This window comes from Pelodiscus sinensis, chromosome 2, assembly GCF_049634645.1.
Source record: "Pelodiscus sinensis isolate JC-2024 chromosome 2, ASM4963464v1, whole genome shotgun sequence".
Taxonomy (NCBI): domain Eukaryota; kingdom Metazoa; phylum Chordata; order Testudines; family Trionychidae; genus Pelodiscus; species Pelodiscus sinensis.
The window spans coordinates 210,456,376-210,481,000 of record NC_134712.1 but is presented as its reverse complement, the minus strand read 5'-3'; positions in this window follow the sequence as shown (position 1 = coordinate 210,481,000).

The window sequence follows — 24,625 nt, the reverse complement described above, 5'->3', positions numbered from 1 at the left end:
CTGTGGTGAAACAAGAGCAGTAATCAGTTCTCCCTGGGGACACAGTGGGTGAAACCCAGCCCTGCTCTGCAAGGTGAGGTCGGCGAGTGGGGAATGAGCCAGGGCCCCTGCATGATACCCAGCTGCTGCTCCATGGTGGGCAAGGTCCAGGCGCACGGGCCCTGGACTCCCTCTCCACCCCCCACCATACACATAAGGGGAGCATGATGGCACTCACATGTGGAGCCCTCCCCGGCCTCAGATGATACAGTAGATGGGCTCTGTGGGATGCCTCAGGGGTTCTGGGTCCTGGGCAGGCTCCCTGCAGGCTCCTGGCTCTCAGCATCCTCCTCCTCCTCCATGTCAGGGATGGGGCTCTCTGCCCCGGGGTCGATCACCACCTGGGGGGCATGGACTGCGTGAGCCCCAGGATGTGGTGCAGGGCCTCATAATGAGGGCAGGCCTCTGGGTCAGCCCCTGGCTGGGAGGCCCTAGAGTAGGCCTGCCGCAGGTCCTTTATTTTGCAGTGGACCTTCTCCTGGGTCTGCATGTGGCCTCTGGTGGCCAGGCTGGCAGCCATGTGGCTGTAGATGGCCACATTCTTGTGCCTAGTGTGGAGATTGTGGACATTGGAGGCCTCCCCCCAAACCTCGTTGAGGTCCACGATCTCTGCATTAGACCAGGCAGACGCCCACCTCTTGCAGCCCCGGGCAGGCTCCTGTGAGTCGCCAGCCTGTTCCTGGGAAGAGGCGGAGGGCTAGGTGGCAGCGGGTGGCTGGCTCATGGCGTGCCACGTGCAGGGTCTGCTGGCTGGGTGCTGGCAGGTTTGCAACTGGCACAAGCACTGTAGCCAGACCGTGCCCCAATAAGGGCTCCGGGGCCGGGAGGGGGGCAGAAGAGTTTCCCTGGTTTGGCCCAAAGTGGCCACCAGGGCAACCTGGGAAAGGCTAGCCTCCAGCTAGTTTGAATTAAGTAGCTCCACAGCCCTTAATTCAAACTACTTAATTCGAACTAGGTGTTACTCCTCATAGAATGAGGTTTACGTAGTTCGAATTAAGCGCTCCGCTATTTCGAATTAAATTCGAAATAGCGGTTTGCATGTAGAGCCACTATTAAAGTTAATTCGAACTAACGGCTATTAGTTCGAATTAACTTTGTAGTGTAGACATACCCTCAGGTGTGTTTTGGCTATCAGATGTTATCTGACAGAAAAATAGGTAATAGTATTATCTTGTATTACCTTATTAATTGTGAAGAGCATTATCTGAAGAATATGACTTGAACTAGACCAAAGATTATCACTTGATTAAGAATCCTGGAAATAATTTATATGATCTTTCATTTGCGATATAATTTCCTTGTTATTCTTGTACAGACTTCTCTGCTCCAGTGATGCCCTTCAAAATGAGTCTTTGGAGCCTTTTGATGCTCTTACTAAACTGGCCTGTATTATTGCAGCCAGGTCATGAAATGATTCTCCACTTGTTTACAGGAGTGTGTGAATAAGGAGTAACTCCCTGAAGCCAGGGGAATAATACAGATGGGAGCCAGTGTGAGTGAGAGGAGAATGAGTTCCTAGGAACCTCATTCTTTACCTTAAAGCCAAAACAAAGCACAATAGTGAAGAAAAATCTGTGTAAATAGAAAACCCTGCCTGGACCCATGTAGGGAATGAATAGGACATGTTATTAGAGATAGCCTTTTATTGACAGAAATGTCTTAAAAGAAGAATGCCACAAAAAGCCTGATCTGCCAGTGCAGCTTTTCAGGAAACTAAGTGCTGAAATCCATATAATGTCTAGAATGTACCTTTCCCATTCTCTAGCCACAGTAAGTCCTGCAACCACACACTAAATTAAAACGCTGAAGAACTGACACAAGTCAACTGATCAGAACTCAATCAACCCTCCAGGGAAAGCCCCTCTGCCCCACCTCTCTCCAGGGTTAGACCATCCAGGCATGTCTATGCTTACTGCAAGATCGACACTCTGGCGGTTAAGTGGATCTAGTATAGACCCATAAATGGAATGCCGAGGGCAGCTCCCACCAGTGTCTGGTACTCCTTCTTTTGGGAGAAGTGAGGGAATCCATGTTTGCTCCTGTTGTCTTCCCACAGTGTAGGTGCCACCAGGGCTCAGCTTAAGATAAGCCAACTCCAGCTACACATTTTACATAGCTAGAGTTGTGTACCTTAAGCCGATCTTCCAGGTACACTATAGACCTGGCCTCAATCAAGCATAAGCCTAAGTGAGGGAATAGGGCTTTCAAGGTACCCTGGAAAACAACATGTTCAGGCCCTGTGAGATCAATGAGAGAAACAAATTCCAGATTGGAGTGTCCTCCAGTGAGAAGACCCTACCTCGTGATCTAACACATGAAAATGTAAGGACTATTCATGAAAGTATCTGCGTTGATCTCATCTGTTGAGATAAAAAGAATCCAAGGAGAGCTGAGTGTTAGGATAATCATGATAATAGCCTACGTTCTGTGTCCTTGTGGCATACAATTATCACTACTGTTATCTTGGTCATAAATAAGAAATGAACTGAACCTCCACTGCTAAGAGCATATTAAGCATCTACAACTTGAGCTAATGGGCTACACTGTCTTTAGGAGACATGAAAGGAGCACTCAGAGATGATAAGGTCATTGCATAGAAACTAAATGAATTCTTTGCTTCGGTCTTCATGGCTGAGGATGTTAGGGAGATTTCCAAACCTGAGCCATTCTTTTTAGGTGACAAATCTGAGGAAATGTCCCTGATTGTAGTGTCATTAGAAGTTTTGGAACAAATTGATAAACTTAACGGTAACAAGTCACCAGGACCAGATAGCATTCACCCAAAAGTTATTAAAAAACTCAAATGTGAAATGGTGGAACTATTAACTGTGGTTAGTAACCTACCCTTTAATTCAGGTTCTGTACCTAAAGACTGGAAGATAGCTTACATGATGGCATTATTTAAAAAAGGGCTCCAGAGGTAATCCTGGCAATTACAAACCGGTAAGTCCAATGTCAGTACTGGGCAAACTATACTAAAGAATTAAATTTTCAGACACATAGATGAACATAATTTGTAGGAGGAAAGTCAACATGGTTTCTGTAAAGGGAAATCATGCCTTACTAATCTATTAAAGTTCTTTGATGAGGTCAACAAACATGTGGACAAGGAGGATCCATTAGATACAGTGTACTTAGATTTCCAGAAGGTTTGACAAGGTCCGTCACCAAAGGCTCTTAAGTAAAGTAAATTTTCATGGAATAAGAGGAGAGTTTCGGTCATGGATTGATAACTGGTTAAAAGACAGGAAACAAAGTGTAGGAATAAATGGTAAGTTTTCAGAATGGAGAGAGGTAATTAGTGGTGCCCCCAAATGGTCCATATTGGGACCAAGTTTATTCAACCTATTTATAAATGATCTGGACAAAGGGGTAAAGAGTGAGGTAGCAAAATTTGCAGATAATACTAAACTGCTCAAGACAGATAAGCCCAAAGCAGATTGTAAAGATCTTCAAAAAGATCTCACCAAACTAAATGATTGGGCAACAAAATAGCAAATTAAAGTTAATGTTGATAAATGTAAAGTAATAGAAAAATAATCCCAGCTATAAATACTCTATGATGGGGACTAATTTAGCTATATCTACTCAAGAGAGAGATCTTGGGGTCACTGTGGGTTGTTTGCTGAATGCATCCATTCAATGTGCAGTGGCAGTCAAAAAAAGCAAACAATGTTAGGAATAATGAAAAAAGGGATAGAGAATAAGACGGAGAACATGTTATTGCCTCTATATAAAACCATGGTACACCCACACCTTGGATACTGTGTACAGATGTAGTCACCTCATCTCAAAAAAGATACATTGGCATTGGAAAAGGTTCAGAAAAGGGCAACAAAAATGATTAAGGGTTTCGAGCAGGTGCCATATAATAGAGATTTAAAAGACTAGGACTTTCAGTTTAGAAAATAAGGGTATGTCTACACTTGCCTCCTAGTTCAGACTAGGGAGGCAAATGAAGCACACCGAAGTTGCTAATGAAGCACGGGATTTAAATATCCCACACTTGATTAGCATATTCATGGCCGGTCACCATTTTAAAATTTTAAAGTTTCTGTCATGGATTCTGAGCACCCACTGTTTTTTTTCTGGGGGTGCTCCAGGCCAAGGGCACCCAAGTAGTCAGCACTTGTGGTATGGAAGCTGGCAACTCCAGACTGCTACCAGTTAATTGCAAATCTGTTTGGAGCCAGGAAGTTCATTATTGGGGCTGTATTAACAGAAGTGTGCGGGGCCATTAATTGTGTTATGCTATGAAGAACAGTGACTCTTAGCAATATGCAGGAAATAGTAGATGGCTTTGCAGAAAACAGGGTGATAGCTAGCATGCATAACTTACTTTTGGCTGTAAACTCTCCTGCAGTGGGATAAATAAGTAGAAAGGAATATTTCTCTATGGCATTGCAGGCATTTGTGGATCACCATAGGTGTTTCACTGACATCAACACAGGGCAGTCAGGGAAGGTGCATGCCACACACATCTTCAGACTCACTGGTCTATACAAAAAGCTACAAGCAGGGACTTTCTTTCCAGACCAGAAGATTTCAGTGGGGAATGTTGAAATGCTCATAGTGATCTAGAGAGATCCAGCATACCTCTTACTCCCATAGATCATGAAGCTTTACATGGGAAACATGTATGAGCAGCAAGGAGCACTTCAACAATAGTCTAAGCAGGTGCAGGATAACTGCAGATTGTGCCTTTGGCAAATTGAAAACACCTGGGCTACGTCTAGACTGGCATGATTTTCTGGAAATGCTTTTAACGGAAAAGTTTTCCGTAAAAAGCATTTTTGGAAAAGAGCATCTAGATTAGCATGGACACTTTTCCGCAAAAGCACTTTTTGTAGAAAAGCGTCTGTGGCCAATCTAGACACGCTTTTGCACAAAAAAGCCCCGATTGCCATTTTAGCGATCGGGGCTTTTTTGCGGAAAACAAGTCTCAGCTGTCTACACTGGCCCTTTTGCGCAAAACTTTTGCGCAAAAGGGACTTTTGCCCGAACGGGAGCAGCATAGTATTTCTGCAAAAAGCACTGATTTCTTACAGTAGGAAGTCAGTGCTTTTGAGGAAATTCAAGCGGCCAGTAGACAGCTGGCAAGTTTTTCCGGAAAAGCGGTTGATTTTCTGGAAAAACTGGCCAGTCTAGGCACAGCCCTGGTGTATCCTTTCTGGCCGGTTAGACCTACATGAGGAAAATGTTTTCATGGTCATTGCAGCCTGCTGCATACTCTGTAATATTTGTGAGGCTAAGGGTGGAAAAAATATCCCCACTAAGCTGGAATATGAAGGCGGATTGCTTGGCAACTGATTTTGAGCAGCCAGATATTAGGGCTATTAGAGGGGTGTAACAGGAGGATATCAAAACCAATGAGGCTTTAAGACACCATTTTGACAATGAGCTTTAGTACTGTATCTTTCTATACAGCACTCTTCTATGCTTTGGTAACTTGCCACCTTGCATGGAAGTTTTAGGCTATGTCTAGACTGCAAGCCTCTTTTGAAAGAGGCTTTTTCGAAAGATACTTTTGAAAAAGCTTCTTTCGAAAAAGAGCACCTAGACTGCAATCTCTTCTTTCGAAAAAGTGACCCGCTTTTTCGAAAGAGAGCACCCAGGCAGTCTGGATGCTCTCTTTCGAAAAAGCCCTGTTTGCATTCAAGAACGCCTTTTCTCGCAAGAGCACTTCTGAAAAAAAGGCATTCTTTCTCGTGAAATGAGGAGTACCACCGTCAAAGGAAAAGCCACGTTCTTTCGATTTAATTTCGAAAGAACGCGGCTGTAGTCTAGACGCAGGTGAAGTTTTTTTCGAAAAAAGGCAAAACCCTGCAATATAGATACAGCCCACATGATTCCTGAGTCTGCCCATGACTCAAATTATCAAATTACCACTGTGTATTAATTCCAACCCCCACCATGGCATGTATGATACAAATAAAGACTGGTTATCTTTCAGAGTATCTTTTTATTAAATACCAATTAGCAACACACGCAAAAGGCTTGGTGGGAAGGGAAATAGAAAATAGAGTGAAGGACAGGGAAGGCTGTCATCACTGTGTGTAACTCCAGCAATCATTTTGGAAGCTGTCTGAAGGGATAGAGTGACTGGAGCACTGAGACAGGCTAGGAAGTTATAAGGAATGAGTGGGAGAAGTTTGAGGAGGACATGGAAAGCAGCTCTCTATCAGATGCTGGGGGAGAGCTGAGCATTAATTTAGCCTGCAGTGTGATTAGGAACTTGTTTGCTCCACCATCACTTTATCATCCGCTCCTGGCCCATTAAAAATTCACTCCTCACTCTCCTCTCTGTATTGTCTTTCTATTTTACAATTTTCTTTTAAAGTCTTGCTCCATAGCCTGCATTCTTCCTTTTTGGCCTCTGAGGACTGGAGCACCTCTCAAAAGAGCTCCTCCATACTCTTCCTTGGTTGCTTCTTTATCTGGTGGAGGTACTCTGCTGGTGTATAAGGGGTTCCCCGAAGGCCACATCTGCAGAAGCACAAGAGACAGAAACATGATTGTTATTGCGTTAACTTTACAGCATTGAATCCTTATAGTAACATGCACTTCTTTTTAAGTATGAATCTGATTCTGACTGCCCTTTAGTAAGCACACAGCTCAGAGAACACCTTAAACATGGTGAGTTCAACTTAGGAGGTGTACACTCAAAATGGGGCAAAAGGCTTAGATGTTTTTAGGGGGATCACTGCAGGCAAGTAGGGACAATATTGTAAATTTTGCCACCATTTTCCACAGATAGAGGTCATTGAAGTTGATATCTCACTCCTGAGGATAAGCAAGGATCCTGCATGTGTGTGGCATCAGAGCGGGTCTCTTTCCTGTTAATCGGTGTGATGCTTTGGTCCCTGTACAAGTGATTGCCAATTGGCATGGGAAAGTTTCCTACAGATCTCTCTGGATGTTTCCCATGAAATGTGGGTGTGTATCAACACACTGTTACACTGCTCGGCTTTGCTACACAGCAGAATGCGAAGCACACATAAACACAGGAGTGGCTGCATCTAGACTGGCAAGTTTTTCTGCAAAAATGGCTGCTTTTGCGCAAAAACTTGCCAGCTGTCTACACTGGCTGCTTGATTTTGCGCAAAAGCACTGACGTTCTACTCTCTGAAATCAGTGCTTCTTGCGCAAATGCTTTGACGTTCCCGTTCAGGCAAAAGCCCTTTTCCGGAAATGTTTTTGTGCAAGAAGGCCAGTGTAGACAGCTAAAAACTGTTTTGCTCAAAAAAACCCCGATGGCAAAAATGGCGATCGGGGCTTTCTTGCGCAAAACCGCGTCTAGATTAGCACGGACTCTTTTCCGCAAAAAGTGCTTTTGTGGAAAAGCGTCCGTGCCAATCTAGACGCTCTTTTCCGCAAATGCTTTTAACAGAAGAACTTTTCCGTTAAAAGCATTTTGCGGAAAATCATGCCAGTCTAGACGTAGCCAGTCAGTCTTGTTCATTTCTATCCTTTCACCCACTTCTGGAATATACAAAGCAAAGGACAGCTGTACCATACACAAACCAAGCAGTTTCTATTCAAAAAAATCACTTACAAGCACCCTTCTCTTCTGCATGTGCACCAAAGATGGATGCTAGAGCTGGCTAGCTCCTCCTAAGTAGAAAAGGGATCCTGCCTCACTTCACTACTACCAACAACTCTGCCCTGTGCTCTATAACATTCTCCACAATTTTGTCATTGGTGTTAATTCTTCACCCTCCAGCCCCACCAAAATATCCATGGGCTCTTGGCAGTGGAGGTGGGGTCACTGCCCAGGATGGTGTCCAGCTTCTTATAGAAGCAGCAGGTCTTCAGTATAGTATCAGAGCCATGATTTGACTCTTTTGCCTTCTGGTACCTGCCTTCTATGTCCCATTTGTAGCCCTTATCCAACAAGCCACCTGTAATTTAATCATAGGTATCAAAGCTCTTGTGTCTGGAGAGGAATTAGGACCATACAGCCTCCTCTCCCCACAGTGCCAGCAGATCCAACAACTGGGGTGTGCTTCAAATGGGAAAGCATTTGCTGTGGGTAACTGACATGGTAATCTGGTAAGATGTGAAGTCCATACTAAGCAAACAGGTAGAAGAATTTCAAAAATTCCCATGCTTGTAAAGGGGAAGAGGCAGATGCTTGTGTACATGGATGCAGGACTATGGAGTTCAATATGTCCAGAATAATCAGCGGGGCTTGACAAACCGCGGCGAAATCTACTCGCCAGCCCCACACTGTACATGCACATGCACAAGACCCGCATTGCGCATACCGGTAAACGGAGCGACCAGCTGAGTAGATTTATTGATTTGTTGAGCCCTGATAATCAGGCATCATGGGATATCTCCTGGAGGCAATTTACAGTGACATAACCACACTCAGTAACCTACACTGACACTTTGTCTATCTAACTCTCCCACAAAAATCTTTATGCCTCTCATCAAGTTTCTTTTATTTTGTCAGCAAAACAGGAGAATTTCATCGATGTAAGGAGCATTATAGTATGTACAGCTCCACCGTTTTGCTGATAGAAGATTACTTTTGTCGACAAAACTGTGTATTATGGATAAGACCTCTGTTTCTCCAAAGGGCTAGCCAGTCAGATACAATTCACAATCTAAAAAACAAGACAATTTAGCTAGCCTGCTTATTAGAAACAAGGATGAGAAAAGTGACTATGATAAGTCTATGTGATTGTGTTGGACAATATGTTTCATGTGTAGTACACATCAATTTTGGAGGGTAAAAGCATTTTTTGCAAGAGGAACATGTTAAATTCAGTACATTTCCTTCTAATTGGTTGGGCTGAAATTTTGATGCTAACTGTACTGGTCTATGAAGGAGGCAGTAACTAATTTGGGACATGTAAAAATGAAATAGTGGAGTAAAGGGATCTAACTTTAGAGAAATACTAATTTGCCCAAGTTGAATAACTTTAATGAAAAAACAGAGGTCTCTTTTCTCCTCTTCCCATGCTTAACTCCTTGAACCAAAGTCAGTGGAAAGACTCTCAATGACTTCACTGGGTATTAGAGCAGTTCTGACAGTGGAAGAGGAGAATAACTGATTATTTTCCTTTTTTTCAACAAAACCCCTATACAGTAGTTAAAACTGCTTCCATTGTGTAGACCAGCAGTTTAATGTTTTGTCTCTCATGTGGGGGAAATTGTTTTAAATATACCGATCTAAAAAATATGTTTCACACAGTGTGAACATTTAGAGGCCGCTCCTCAACTATCATAACTCAGCAAAGCTTTGTTAATATCAATGGACTGGGTTCTCATACCCATTGAGAATCCAGCTCAACCCACTAGTCATTGCCCAGCCAAAATTACCATTTGACTTCAGCATACAGTTTCTCAACCTAGACGTCACAAACAGATGTCAGGGGTTCATGACCATCTTGCCTTTCTTTATGGTTGGCTAAAAGGGAAGTGAGTCCTGAAATGTTTCCTGTTGTAACTTGGGGTCAGAGTATAGAAATGTTTGAGAACTGCTGATCTTGTAGAACTGCACATTGTGTATATTGTTCTTTTATTTTGTATATTTACTCTGAAGATTTAAGTAAAATTTTTTGCAATGTTTAGATAAACTTTGTCAAACAATGTTTTGAGTTTCAGATCATTATAAAATTGCTCTGACTTGAAATGTTAACATGCGTCTAACATTTCTTTGTATCCCTTTATCTAAAAAATGGTTTTTGACTACTCCGGATTTTCCACGTGGTTAAATCTCCTTGAAAACATGTGCAAAGACTGAATTAGAAGAAGAAAATAGATTGTAAGTAAGCACAGTTAATAATAATTGTGTCAAATTATAATGGTTGTAGTGTGTGTATAAGTAGTTTGCCTTCTGGAGTGGTGGTTTAGTGAATGTCAGAGGGGTCTACATGATGGACTCATGCACATAAAGTGGCATCCTCCTTGTGAATGGATAGAGCCCCATGTACTTTGTGGAGTTTGTGAGCTCTGTAGAGCAGTAGGGTTTTGTGGTATCCAAGAGCTTTGCAGAGTTCATGGGATCTGTGTGCTAAGGGCCCTATGGAGCTCTTAAATTTGTATTAGTCCTACATAGTTGTTAAATTAGGTTGACTCATTGAAGGTTGTTGTTATAGGCTGTATTCTAAAGCACTTTGAGATAAATGTAATGAAGAGCTAAAGGAAGATAGATACTCACCTCTAAAACACTCAAATATGAAATCTCTAAAATAGCAATAGCTGAGGTGGTGATGCTCTGATTCACAGATGGATCCAGTTTTGGGCAGATTGAAAGATGTGTTCACTTTCATAACAATGAAGTTTCATGAGCTGTCATCATGAGACTTTGGTTACATTTGAACAGAATCACAAAACAGGATTTGGGCTAGACCCAGAACCAAAACTGTAGGAACAGATCTATTATTGAAGACTAAATCCAAAACATCAGTAACAACAGATTCAAAGGGATGTAGAGATAAGGTTCCAGGTGTGTTCATTTAGGTTCACTTTTTATAGAGATTACACACACACGCAACATTAATATAATGCTAAAGTTGCAAAAATCAAGCATCCAAAAGTTAGAAAATTCCAGAATTAAGGTTGCCTATGTAACCTTAACTCATTTCCCTTGTGTGAATGGATTATGGTATAGACTCTAATTATATCATTACTTACTATTTTTTTCTACAGGATAAGAAAATTCTTCCTGAATGGCTACAGATTGGTACTATAAAAAACTGAAAACGGTATTTTACAATGGGAAGTGCCAGGCAATTTTAGTTATAGGACACACTACCAGTTCCATGATAGATAGATAGATAGATAGATAGATAGATAGATAGATAGATAGATAGATAGATAGATAGATAGATAGATTTAAGGGAAGAGAGAGAGTGGAGTGCTGGACTGAGTATGGTGGTCAAATACCTGAATGTAGTCAAATACAAAGGAAGAAATATACAAGACAAAGGATGCATCTCTGCATAAATTAGTTTATAAAATGTTTTGTTTTTCATATTATACATGCAGTATGGACAATGCTATGTTATACTGTAGTAGTAACTATTTGCAAGTAGTTTTCATGGCTTTTGTCACCTCTTCAAATATTTCTTCTTCAAAAATTCACTCTGGTCCTTTCAAACTGCATATCCAGGTCATGTAATCTTTGTCTTGCCTCTTCTCTCATCAGCTTGGGTGCTATTCACACACATAGTGCTCTAGGACCTGTCTAACCTTGGAGAAAAGATGCTTTCTTAAAAGTTAGTTAACTAGTTTTAACTAATTGCTGTTTAAAAATATGATAGCACAAAGGTTTCCCCCCTTTAAAAATATATAAATTGGCCATAATCAACGTTACCCCCCACAAAATCAAAGTGAGGTTTAAACACTGAGGTTGTTACTTTGCTGGCAATTAAGCTTGCATGCATCATCTTATATTTTCTAAAGTGCAACAAAGTTAATACATTTCGGATGGTTAGGGGCGGGAAGTCCAGACACCGGGCTGTGAGTCTACTGGATAATAGCAAGTGCTGAGATTGAAGTAGCTTTAATCTCTACCCGCAAATCACAATTTATTCCTTTATATTGACAGTCTGTGGTTTGCCACCTGGCAATGTTAGCCCAGAAGCCAAGGGAGATACTCTGCAAAAAGCTCATTTCCACAGCAGGGCTTGGCTGTGTGATGACCTGCTTTCTGCTGCGATCACCCTTTGGAGATCAAAGCGGGATTAAAGCGCGGTTCTTTACACTTTGCATCGCACATCACCCAGGTCTGGCGAGGGGGGTGCCAAATAAGTACAGAAACCGCCTGGAGATGCTCGAAAACCAGAACCCAGCGAGTTTTTAATTAAAGGCCACCAAGAAAGGCTGAGAGGCATTTTCCTATCGAGGAGGTTTTCCACACCTACACCTCTTGCGCGTCGTTTCTCCGGTTGATGCATGATGCTCAGACCAAGCCGACGAGGGTCTGATCCGAACCCAGGGGGAATCTTGACACTGATCTCAACAGACTCTGGATCTGGCCCTTGATGGGGGATGTGCAGCTCGTAGGATCCCTTGCGGGGAGTAAAAAGAACTGGCCTAAGACTAGGCAGCGTGGCTGGTGGCCAGGCTTTAGGTTCCAAGTTCCATCAGAACTCAGTGTGTGTATATTTCAAGTTCCATCGGAACTCTGTACATGTGTGTGTGTTCTACGTTCCATCAGAACTCTGTGCGTGTCTGTGTGTTCCAAGTTCCATCAGAACTCTGCGTGTGTGTGTGACATTATTAGCATGATCATTCCTATAATGTCTGTGCAGTGACACAGCCACACACTGCTGCTTGAGTGATGCAGGGACAAGGGAACTCCCCAAGTCACTTTCCCGGGAAACTTTAGGGGAAGTCCTGTTAGACATTCACAACGTCCCGCGTTTACATTTGCTCTGCGTGGGACATTCTCCGGCGAACGGGCTTGGACCACTCCCGTTATTAAAAGCCCAAATGTTCTCTGTGGGTTGAGGATAAAAGGCAGACAGATGTTCGAGAAATCGCAGGACTGCGGCCAAATCCGCCTCCGTTTATTCGTGCCTATTGCACACCAAATTGTGCCCTCTCCCCCCCCCCCCCCCCCCAAAGCGTGTTAATTTAACCGCAATTGCTTATAGAAGAACATCCCCAGTGCAGCAGATCCGTAAAATGATCCAGGCGAGTGAGCTGGTTCTGGTCCTCAGCGCGCTGTCCCCTACACTCACACAACTGGGACAGGGAAATGAACCCTCGCTTTCAGTGGATGGGATACAGTAGGCTCAGGTGCTGGTTCTTTGCAACAAAAAGAATCTCTAAAAGCCTCATGTATATTTTAAACTGAAGCGATTCCTCTTCCTCTCTGTGTTTCCATCACTTTGCTGACTTTAACAGCTCTGATGGGGAGTTCGCTGTGTTTACGATAAGGCTAATGTAACAAAACTGAACAAATGTGTGCCTAGGGAGCAATCAATTAATCCTGAGCTCTAAGCGGTTGCGTACAGACCGGGAGATGGTTAATTTCCATACCTCCAGAGAGTAACTTTTCTGCAAGTGTAAACTCAGAGCTACATCCTGCAAATTCTTATCAATGGACTAGCCCGTTGTCTTCCTTGTGATTTCTCGATGATCTACTCATTTGACCAATGGTTGCAAGATCCGAGTGGGACCCCTTATCCTTATGCACATACAGATATGTAGTCTGTATCCCACAAGGCAGACCTTCCCTTCCCTGAATCAACAAATCCAACGATCTAGTCTATGCTCACTTCCTTGCCTTGGAAGACCAAACTGGCTAGGGCATGTCCTGTCAACCTAGGGAGACAAACAGAGCCGAGAAGAGGAAAAGGGACTCGCTCACATTGTGTTAACACAACTTAAAGCTCCATAATTTCAGACAGTTTGGGACATATATAAACCGTATATGCACTGCACTCTGGGGGCACAATGATGATTACAAAGCGGCAAACCATCTGCAATTGAGGAGGAGAGAGATTGGCCTTCGCCAATAGCTTTTCCATGAGTGTCCAATCCAGTAGAAAGTCACAGGCACACACACACACACACACACACAGACACACACAAGTGTATATATACACACACTTTTCATTAACTTGCCCCTCAGAGACTATATTAATTTAGAGTGCAAGCATGAGCCAGGTTGGTGCACGCTGAGCCGGGTAGATGGGAATTGTATTGTCTTTATTTTGTTAGGCTGTCCCATTTAGAAATACTAAAAGTCTTGGGACACAATAACAAACGCTTTGTAACATGCATACAATTAATAAGCACTGTTGGTATGTACCTGAATGTAGTCAAAATTGCCTGTGGAGAGCTCTCTGTACATGCCCATATCCCAAACAGGTAATTCTGCAAGAAACATCACCTCAATAATTTAGAAAAATGAACACTCTTGAGCCTTTGGATTTGTGTATTTCGTATAATCTAATAGCAGCAGTGATTATACTTCATTATTATCTGCAGTGTGATACTTTCAGCTGAAAAGAAATTTAAAAATCAATAATGAAGTCTCATGCTTGGCTGGACTGGACACTCATGGAAAAGCTAATGGCGAAGCCAATAAATCAATGTCTCTCACTCATAGTTGTTCAGGTTTTGGTCCTTGCAGAGGACAACCACATCCAAAAGGTGCCACTTTAGAACACATTATACTTGAAGTCAACATGCCAATTATAGATTAATAGGAGACAAAACCTCGGTTGAAATGACATAGTGAAAAAATCCCAGAGGATCAAATTTAGTACGTCACCATATACATTATGGTCACTTAAAATTCTGTGTTTAAGAGGACGCTGCATAATCTGCAAAAGCCCCATGACTCACTGGGACCACACTTTGAACAGACCAGTTCAGTTGGAATGCTTTAAAAGTTATTTTTGGTAAAAAGGCGTTTGGAGAATTTTGACAACTTCACTCGAGTTGTGGTCAACGTTGCTAGCCTGGTATAACTTGAGCCTGTAGAAAGAACAAGTAACTGAGATAGTTTTTAAAAACCTCTCCGGTTTCATGAATTTGTTTTTAAACCATTCAGTTGATCTGAAAGCTGGTTAAACATCAAGGAAGAGCAGAATTGCTTCGCATTTTAACAAATATGCTTTATAAATATTGTGTCCGACTTATTTGTACTTTTTCCAACTTTTAATTTACAAACCCCGGTGGGCTCACTGTGAAACATTAATCATGTTCATTGGTACAGAGCTGTTTGGGAGTCAGAAAAGATCTAAAACATAACCGATGTGTTACATGAAGTGAAAACAGAGGCTCGAAAATAAGCAAGCGGATAAGAAGTGTAAATACTCGGATTTAAATATTTGTTTTAATAGTCTTAGAATGACATATGTTTCCATAATAGTCAACACTTAGCATTGGTTGATAATCATACTTATTGAAAGACTGCTGAAAGATCATTTTGCAGTTTTCTCTCTGTGTAGCTATAGACGTATACATAAAAACTGTGGGTGGGTGTGTATGCACACACAAATGCATAAGTTTCTTTAATATGTTTACACGTTCAGTAGCTTTAGCAGCACTAGAATAAATGCCCCTTGATTTACAACACTTCACAGGTATTCCAAACGCGGGTGAACAAAGATCTTTATGTAGGAAATGAAGAGCTCCCCCTTTTCCTCAAAAAAGAGGGAGGACAGGAAGGAAAAGGGGAACTCGATTTATTCTCATTTGTTTATCTCTAGATTCCCCCCCCCCCTTTTTTTTCCTACACATTCATTTGAATAGCTTTCAAGCTGCAAAATGGAAATGTGGCTCCTGCCCTCTATTTCAGCGGCAGCGTCCTGGCAACAGAGCAATTTTCTATCATCAAGGATAAATGGCATCGAACAGAACATTCTGATAAAAAAGAAAAAAAAAGCTTTAGCCCAAGAAGCCCATGATTGCTGCCCTTCCTGTCTGTCATCCCTTTACAAAATCCTCTCCTCCAAACCTGAGCTGCATGCTGTCAGAGCTAATAATGTCTTCCGAAGAAAAGGGGAAGAAACAGCATTCATGCACAATGTTCCCATTTATTACATAGAGTGCTTATTTAAAAAATTGCAAATATCTTTGTTTGGTTCACTGCAAATTAAAACCAAGATGTAGGAAGTTACATGATGCAACAATTATTAATGTCACAGCAGAGCATCAAAACCCCATATCTTACTTTCTACTGGGTAATACCTTTTTTAATGTCGGAAAAGTCCCTTGTTAGGATAATAAAAACCACACTAACCTTTCAGGTAAGTTCATGTTACTTAAAGCAAAAATAAATGTTAATTGAAATATAAGTAAGAGGTATATAAAGACTTTGTATATTACCACTTACATTCATGCAGAAGATGCATGGCCCTCAGCTGATAAACACCCTTTACGGAAATATATAGCTAAAAGGAGTGTTCATGTTGGAGCTCAGGTGGCATAGAGATTTTATATTAAACCGATAATATTGTGTGTCAGAAATGCAGGGCCAGATCCTTACGGAAAATTCTTCATAATGGGGTTCTTGGTCAGTGGTGTTAATTACAAATAGATGGATGCAGCTCCGGGCTGATACTTCTAGGCTGAGGTTGTAACAAATGGAGCTGCATTAAGATTCTTTGTGAGTGACTCTTTAACCATTAGGAGTCCGGTGGCATCTTAAAGAGTAACACATTTATTGGGGCATAAGCTTTCCTGAGAAGAGACGACATTTCCTCAGAAAGTATGTGCTTTGTGTGTACAGGTGCCTCTGGTGCACAACAATCGTTTGCAGAACAGGCTTTCCAACTGGTCACTGAGTCAGGTTCAAGAGGCATCTTCGTCTGACAATGGCCATGGGAATGGAGATGAAGGCAAAAGCCCAAACCACAGACAACTTCTTTATGCCCAAATATTGCAGAAAATTGGGGAGGGGTTCATTCGCCTACAACTAGGACTGGCCTGACTTTTTAACTGCTGACCTTGTAAAGCTAGTGTGGAGAATGGAGAGAAACCAGGCTCCTCACTCCTGGAGAAGGGGGGAGGGGGAGAGATCTAGACAGCTCCTCGGGCACCTGCTTTTCATTCGTGGGTGGCAATAGCGGGAGGGAGGGGGCCAACAGACGAGTGATGTTCTCACAGAACGTTTTCCCTCCTCGCTTATCTCTCTAGATAAGCAGGTGAGATTTGGCCGCTGAGCTGCTGCAGGCCAAGCTATTAGCCCAAAGGGTGGAGTACTGAAGAGGGTACGGGGAATATCCTTCAGAACTGAAAAATGAGTTACTGAGCATGCTCAGTCACTGACAGGCACCAAACTGGAACAAGGCAGGGCCTCCGTGCGCATGCCCACTAGTTGCATTCACACGGCAGACTACAGTGGCGTGGAGAGTTCCAGGGTAGCCGCGCCGTAATGATCCCTAGATGAGGCCTATCCATGATCCACCACGGCGGCCTCCCTCCTTGCGTGGCCGCTCACGGCAGGCAACGGTGGGCGATGGGGTAGAAGGGGCAAGTGTCCAACCAGCTGACCAGTCCGCTCGTTAGAAGGTGCCGTGGGCGCCTGTCTCTGAGGGAATCTATTACTAAGCACGTGCAGGGGAAGGGGAGGGGAAGAGCGATCTGAAATGCAGGAATGTGGAGGCAAGTCTAACATCTCCTGGAGGGGCAAGCCGGCTCCTGGCAAGTCCCCGGAAAGCCCCTTACAAAGGGGTCTCTTTGCAGAGCCAGCTGCTGCAGAGCCGTGGGCCAACCACATTCCCTGGCAGGGATCCTTCTCCCAGAGCTTTCTAGTGTCTCTCCAGCAGCCTTTCCCCTTGGACTGCGGCTGTCACAAACGGGCCGGATAGTCAGGGACGGGCCCCGCGGTGGCCTACACACTCCCCGAAGAGGTAGGACACGGCGAGCTCTCTCTCTCGCCTGGCGCTGTCTAACTGATCCAGTTTGACCGGAGGCTGCGGAGCTGGGCTCCGCCTGGAGGCAGGGCGGGAGAAGCAGCCGGGTCCCCTGCACTGTTCGCTGGAAGAGCAGCGATTTCAGGCCGGGCCGCCCCTGCTTTCTGCCAGCCCAAGCTACGCCAGTCACACTGAGCTTTCGGTCGGGGAGTTACATGAGAGTCTAACTTTGCACCAAGCAGCAAGGTCCCTCCCTGCAGCCACTTAGACGTGACGTTTTCGCAGATCTCTCTGCTCTGGGGCTCTGATCTTCCTTAGTTTTGCGGGCAGGGTTCAGTGTATCTGTTCTCCCACGCTTTTGCGTCTGGGAAACTTGATTCGACAGTTGCAGAAGTTTCCTCGCCGGTCTACTACGGGCCCGATCCTGCATTCTCCCTCCCTCTCTCTCCCTCTTAGCCGGCAAAGCTCTTCCTGGGCCGAGTAAGAAGTGCGAGATCGGGCTTTGTATTCTGGGACGGATTTCCCCCCACTTCCACGCACACACCGGTGTCATTCCATTGATCGCGGCGGGTGACTCCAGCCTCACGGCGGTGTAGGTCAGGGGAGAATCAGGCGCAGTGGTCAATGCCCTGACATCTTGTGAAGAGCTGTTTGCGAGCTAGTCTAACAGGAACTTCCTGAAATCAGGGCTGAGGAGAGACAAGGCCCGTAGGACACACCAGAAAGACCTGAAGTGACAAATCTTTTCAGCGTTGGCTGGCAGCAACATGCAGGAGAGCTGTGGCTTTCTGAAGGGTTTTAAGTCCATCCTCTAAAACTGCACTTAGTTCCTTGACACCGCTTTAACTGACTTTTGCTTAGTGCCACATAAAAGCAATTTTTTTTTTAGTAATGGAAAAGGTTGTTTTAAAAAACCCTCATTTCTTAGGTTTTGGGAAACACTTGCTAAACAAACTGAGCCTTACAACGCCCTATCAGCCCAGCTTCCACAACTGCATGTTAATGACTGAAGGATTAATGATGCTTTTTAGCAACACTTGTCTTCTTGAACAGTCGACGCATCCAATTAATGTTTTTAATTACTGCTACGTGGAGACTAACCAGAACCTTTCCGATTTGATTTGACCGCTGAATTTTATCTCCTGTGCAAGGAAACAGTCAGAGCCGTGAGGTAGGACTGTTGCTGTTTTCTAGTCACGCCTTTATAATACCTGAATGCCACTTTTAAGGGGAAAAACTATCTACAATATTTTAATTAAAAGTTATTGGAGCATAGATCGTCATTTTGAAGGATAACAAAGGGTACTAAGAGCACCAGTTACAAAAGCACACACAGAAAGGAGAAAGATGCAGAAGCTTGTGTAACAAAATTTGTTATAGTCAGAATTATAACAGGCTCTGATCCAACTTCCATAGATTTCCTCAGAATTTTTCTATTTACTGGAACGGAAGAAAGATGGGGGGGGGAGGGTTGTTTCTAATTAAATTATAATCAAATATCCTTGCCTGTGTAAATATTATACAAGGTAACCAACAAGCAAAGCTTACAGAAAGGCTACGGCTTTCATTTGGAATTTACGAGATGATCTGGTGGTTTTACTTTTAAAAATATACTAGCGATTAATACTCCTATCCAAGCAGACTAGCCCTGGTGTTTCTGGTGAGAGTTCTTTATCAACGGCATAGGGTTGGGGCTTTCTGTGGGGGTTAAACCCCCTTTCTTTGGGGGTTAAACCAGTATTATGACATTGGATTAGTCAACGTACTGACGGGGGAGAAGGAAAAAAACTTTAATAGGAATTTTATCTGTGGTGCAAATTTATGTGCAGTCTTCTGGGAATAAGATCTTATAGATCCCATGACGGTACTGACGGTGCTAGCTCTTTTCATACACATATCGATCAGCCGTATGTAATACAACCTTTCCCCAAAGTCTGATATTTAAATGAGCAGGCAGGCCGTTTGGATTTTTGTGTCTGGTGTTCTCAGAACTCGGTCCCTACCCCCTTACGCACACATGCACAGAAAGAGCAGTGGGCTAGTGGCAGGTACTAGAATAAGATGTTTTTTAAGCACAATCCTGACTTGTTTCATGTAAACTGAAGGACATTTCAGAAATGGCCCAAAAGCAACCCGCTTACCCGGAAATGTGCCATATATCCTAGACCCGGACATATATGTGTTCCAAAAGAATGTTAAGTACATCAGAGTGGAGTGGTAACACCATACAGCTGTCCCAGAGATTCCAACTGACCTCCATCCTACACCAACCGTTATCTGATTTGTATGCCTCTAAGTCATTGTGATCCGAAATTCTGAATCATGAATCGGAGAGCAATGGTATGTAGGCAGAATACATTAAACCCTCATTTATTAGCGCTTCCGGCACTCTTTTTTTCTGATATCCTCTGTGTTGTTTCTTGTGTTGTCCAGGCCTGAGGTATGCCAGGAAGACAATGTACACTACAATGTGAATTCTATCCTGTATCCTGAATGAGAATTGGGCTTTGCGGTGACGTGACTTTACTTTTAACTGTATTTCTCTGAGTATGGCTTTAATTAAATGTCTTCCGGCTCATGTTTTTCAAAAAAAAAAAAATCTTTGCATGAAATTCACTTCCGCGATACAAAATTAGGTTACTTATAAATATTTTAATTAAAAAACCCCAACCATTTCTACTTCTTCTGGGCTTTTTTTGTTTTGTTTCACAGACAGTGAAAATATGGCAGTGGTGAGGTAAAAGAAACAGAACTGTTCTTTCCGGAGGGAGAGGAGGATTCAACATTTATAAAGGCGCTTGAAACAAAACCTGCCAGAGGCTGAGTGGAGGAGGGCTGCTTTTTTCAAATGAGGACAATTCACAAAGCAGGCAAGTTAATCCAGATCTGATACGTTTCAGATCCATCTGTCAGATTCCTTCGATACCTCCCTCCTTCAGTGCTACAGATACCTGGCCTATGCTTACCCCTTTCCCTCCGTCCCTTTCTTATTGCATTTGTTCAGTGCAAGATGCTCTTTGTAGTTGGGGAAAGCACAATTCAGGATGGTCAAGGTGAGGATCACCACTCACAGGAAATGAACTCTCAGTGCAGTATGTGAGATCAATTAATCAGGCAGGTGAATTCAATACTCCAGTGAAAGTGCATTACTGACATTGTCAAGAGCTTTTCTCCTCTAGATGGTAGGAACATGAGGAATTTGGGGAAGAAGGTTGTTTTTTCCCAAGTCCCAGGCATGACTTTACGCTTAGATGTTTTTTCTCTAGAGAGTTTTTGGATAATGAACCCCCCTGGAATACTTGTTCCAGTTAAATTTTAAGCGTTGTGTTTTTACACGCTGCCGAGACCCTGAAAAAAGAAGCAACAATATTGAAAGGAAAATTAGAAACAGCTCATTGAAATCCATTCCAGATAATGAAGACGGCCCGAAGAAAAAGTAAAACCCCTGATATTTGCTTCCCTTAATGTTAAATAAACCTCGATAACTGGATTGACTTTTTTTTCAGTGTTTACTACATTGCCATTCAGTGGCGGGGAAATGCATCCCTAAAGGTAGAGTAAATAATTGCACTGATCTCAACAAGGGAAATGTGTAGGCATGTGAAGCGTACTAAAAATAAACTGGGGCGAAACAGAATGAAGAGAGGACCTCGCGATAATTTGCGGCAATTAAAGCGTCTGCTTTCACTTGCCAAGGAGTTGGCGATTTTTCAAACGGTGCTGAAGTGACATGCTACTCGTGAAATTTTACTAGAAGCCCTGTATTTTTAAGAGACGCATTCCTTTAAGCGTCTAAAACGGCTGCCACTCGAGCAAAGGAAGGTATCAGAATTCTGCAACCCTGGGCGCTGAGTTTGGTTTGGGGTTAGACTGGCTGGTACCGCAGAAGAAATTGTAGACTGTGGCTGACTTAAAAGGGCCTAGAGTTTATATTAGCTCTTCCAAGTCGGGCACTTCGGAGTTTGAAAGTTTGAACGTATGTTTCTCAGAGGGATTATTTTTTCTATATAATAAAACATTTATTTCAGCACCACCAGAGCACTAAGGGGGCGTGCCAATTTTTTTAAAAAAAGCTTTGGAGACATCTTGACAGAGATCTTGAAATATTACTCTTAATTTTTGGAAGGTTTTCAAAAAAAGGAGGGGGGGGGAGAAGTTTCTCTTGTCTGTCACCCAACTGGTAATAGAGAGAGAGCAGCGATCATTTACACTCGGGGGAGCATTCAATGGGAGATTGTTTCGAGGTAGACTGGAGAATTTCCCCTCGTGAAGCTGGGGACAGACAGACACGTGTGTGTGTGTGTGTGTGTGTGTGTCTGCATACATGGCAGGTATATATTAATAAGAATCTCCCTCTCCCTGACAAAGCCTCCATGCTCCGCTCCCTGCGAAAAACATTCTGTAGGTCCCGCATCCATCACCCCGCGATCGGGTACCAGGGGAGAAGAGAGAATGAGCTAGGCAATAATATTCTCTCCCCTCCTCGGCAAATGCGGAGAGCCTCGCAGAAAATAGCCCTTAAACCTAATGCAATTGTAAAGCGGATTTTGACTATTAAAAAAACCCCACTGCAGCGCAACACATTGAATTAATCTGACTGTAAGGTTTTAATTACAGCGCAGGCTTCGCTACAAATCTGTACAAGAGACAGTGGCTGGCTCTCTGCGGATCTTTCCCTTCTGACTTCTATTATTTTGACCCACGTTACAATACAGAAAGCTGCGTGTGTGATCCATCTGCAGGCTCGGAGGGTTTTTTCCCCCCTTGCCACTTCCTTCACACTAGCGGTATGGAAAGCCATTGACGCCTGCCTGTCTGTTATGATGCTAGTGGGTTGAAATCCAGAAAAACCTCCGCTCCGCTCTTACTCTGGGACTGGCAGCGTTTAACTCCCCAGCTTCTCCTTAAAATAGCTTGCTTTCATATTGAGGAGGTGACCTCTTTTTGTGGGATCCTTTGCTTCCCACTCAACTGCTATTAAGGCGATGGCAATATGACATCCTGGCAGAAGAGAACAGCAAATGTGTTTTGGGATAAACAGGCTTATGAGCCTGAAAAGAAAAATGTGATCAGCAGATGTAGAGAGAGAGAGTTTTTGTTTAGCCTTTCTCTGCTCTCTGGGAGCCGTATATAATGAAGGCAGAGTCGAGCTGCCAAGGAAGGACGGTTTTAATCACTCATATTTTTTGCTCATTTGTTGTGGAATCGTAGTTCATGCTTGTGAGCAATGTCAAAGTAAAGTATGTAGGAAACATGCCTCCCATATGAACCAGTCGCCTTCAGACCGGGCTGTACATTTTAGAAGCATTTCAGAATGCACAAGTCCGTGTGTTTAGTTAGTCGAGACTTTACTGTCAATAAAGGCAATGCACAATTTAGATAGATAGATAGATTAGATAATCTGTTAAAGATATGCTAACATTTACCCTGCTACATGTACATAGTATCTATCTATCTATCTATCTATCTATCTATCTATCTATCTATCTATCTATCTATCTATCTATCTATCTATCATTATTTTCCCCCGGCTCCATAAAGGAATCATATGACAATACCTGCCTTTTTCCCTCCAAAACTATAAGTTAACTAGATGCGTTGTTCCTATAACTAGAACATTGACATGATGCTGGTACTATAAAATTAGTTCCTATCTGATTTTTTTCCAATAATCCTTGGGTAAATAATTTGCCTAGGGAGCTCAAATATGTTCATGTTTGTATGTGTTGATGTGAGTTTACCAGCTTGCCTGTGGGCCTATGCTGTGGGTGGGGAGTGTCCATGCTCCGATGTTCAAAATACGAAGACAATAGTTTTGAGCATTTTTTACAATAATACGGGTTAAAATGATCATGCAGCTAACACAGGTATTTACATGCTTAGAAGTTTAAACTAATTAAAGACTAGATTTCAAAACCCCAAACAAACAAAAAGCTTGTGGATTTTAAATCTCTGACATAGCAGGAAATTAATCTCAAAAGTCCATCCGTATGTAGTCAGGGTCAGACTTAGTGGAAAGATAAGGAATAAGAAACACAAATGTGGTGTTTTGTTTTTCTTTGGTGTTGAATGGATGAATGAATGAATGAAACAGAAGCAGCTCGAAGGCATTTAGGAAGACTCTGGCTGGTTATATAACTCCGTATTATACCCTAAAAATAGATTCCAGCTTCCTGTTGTTGTCAATTCTTTCAAACTGTTGTGTCCGTTGTGTTACATGTAGATTTTTGTCACCAAAAAAAGCTAACTTTATAGACTTAAAAATAAAATAAAGTACGAGAGCGATGACATTGTTAGTATGGTATGCTTTGCGTTTTCTGTTAAGAAACTATAATTAAAGTATACATTGTATGTTCATACATACTTATGCAGAAGAGGATAGTGTGTGTGTTGGCAGATGTGCACGAATGAATGTACCTCAACTATTGCTCTTTAATTAATTATTGTATCTTTCTGAAAGGCTAACTTCCATCGTGGAGTTTTCTAGATAACTTTGAGTTATTTTTCCACTGACTCTAGCAGTCAGTACCGCTTTGGGGGAAAAAACCCACAACCCTACTCTCTTTAAAATGCCAACTTGCCAGGCGTAATGTTTCAAAAACAGTGGCATCACACATGCGTAATGCATTTTATTTCTACAATATGGAAGTCATTGTGTTTCGGTATAGCTGCAAGGAAATCAACATTGGCCTATTAACTGACTAAGGGCCGGTTAAACCTCTGAAATAGTTTAATTTGGGGTTTTGTGGCCGTGAATAAATATTTTCTGGCATTGGTCTTTCTACCTTGCTTCGGGAGCTGGAATTTGGCAGTCAAAGAAATGTACAAAACCCAAACAATTAGAAGAAAGACCATTAATGATTAACCCTCGCTTTCCATTTTGGGAAATATTTGTTACCAGCCCTTGATGTTTAAAAAGCGGCTCTTCAGCTTTTGCCTGAATCCCAAAGAACCCAGTTGGTGTCTATTGGGGAAAAAAAAGTCGACATCTTGATCAGCTCCACCGGGGACTGAAATGTACGAGGAGCTTTCTCTAGTGAGACTAGACCCTCTCACAACCCATCAAAACTAACTTTTCAAACCTCAGTCCCCAGAGTGTCTGGAACGGAGAGCAAAATTGTCTTTGCTTCAGCGGTGGGAACAAGGGATTTCTACTTCTATGCGAATTCACGATTTGCTTATTGATTTTTGATATCTTCTCAAACACTTGAAGGCCGCATTGGAAAGAAATGACAGGTTTTCCCCCCACACTA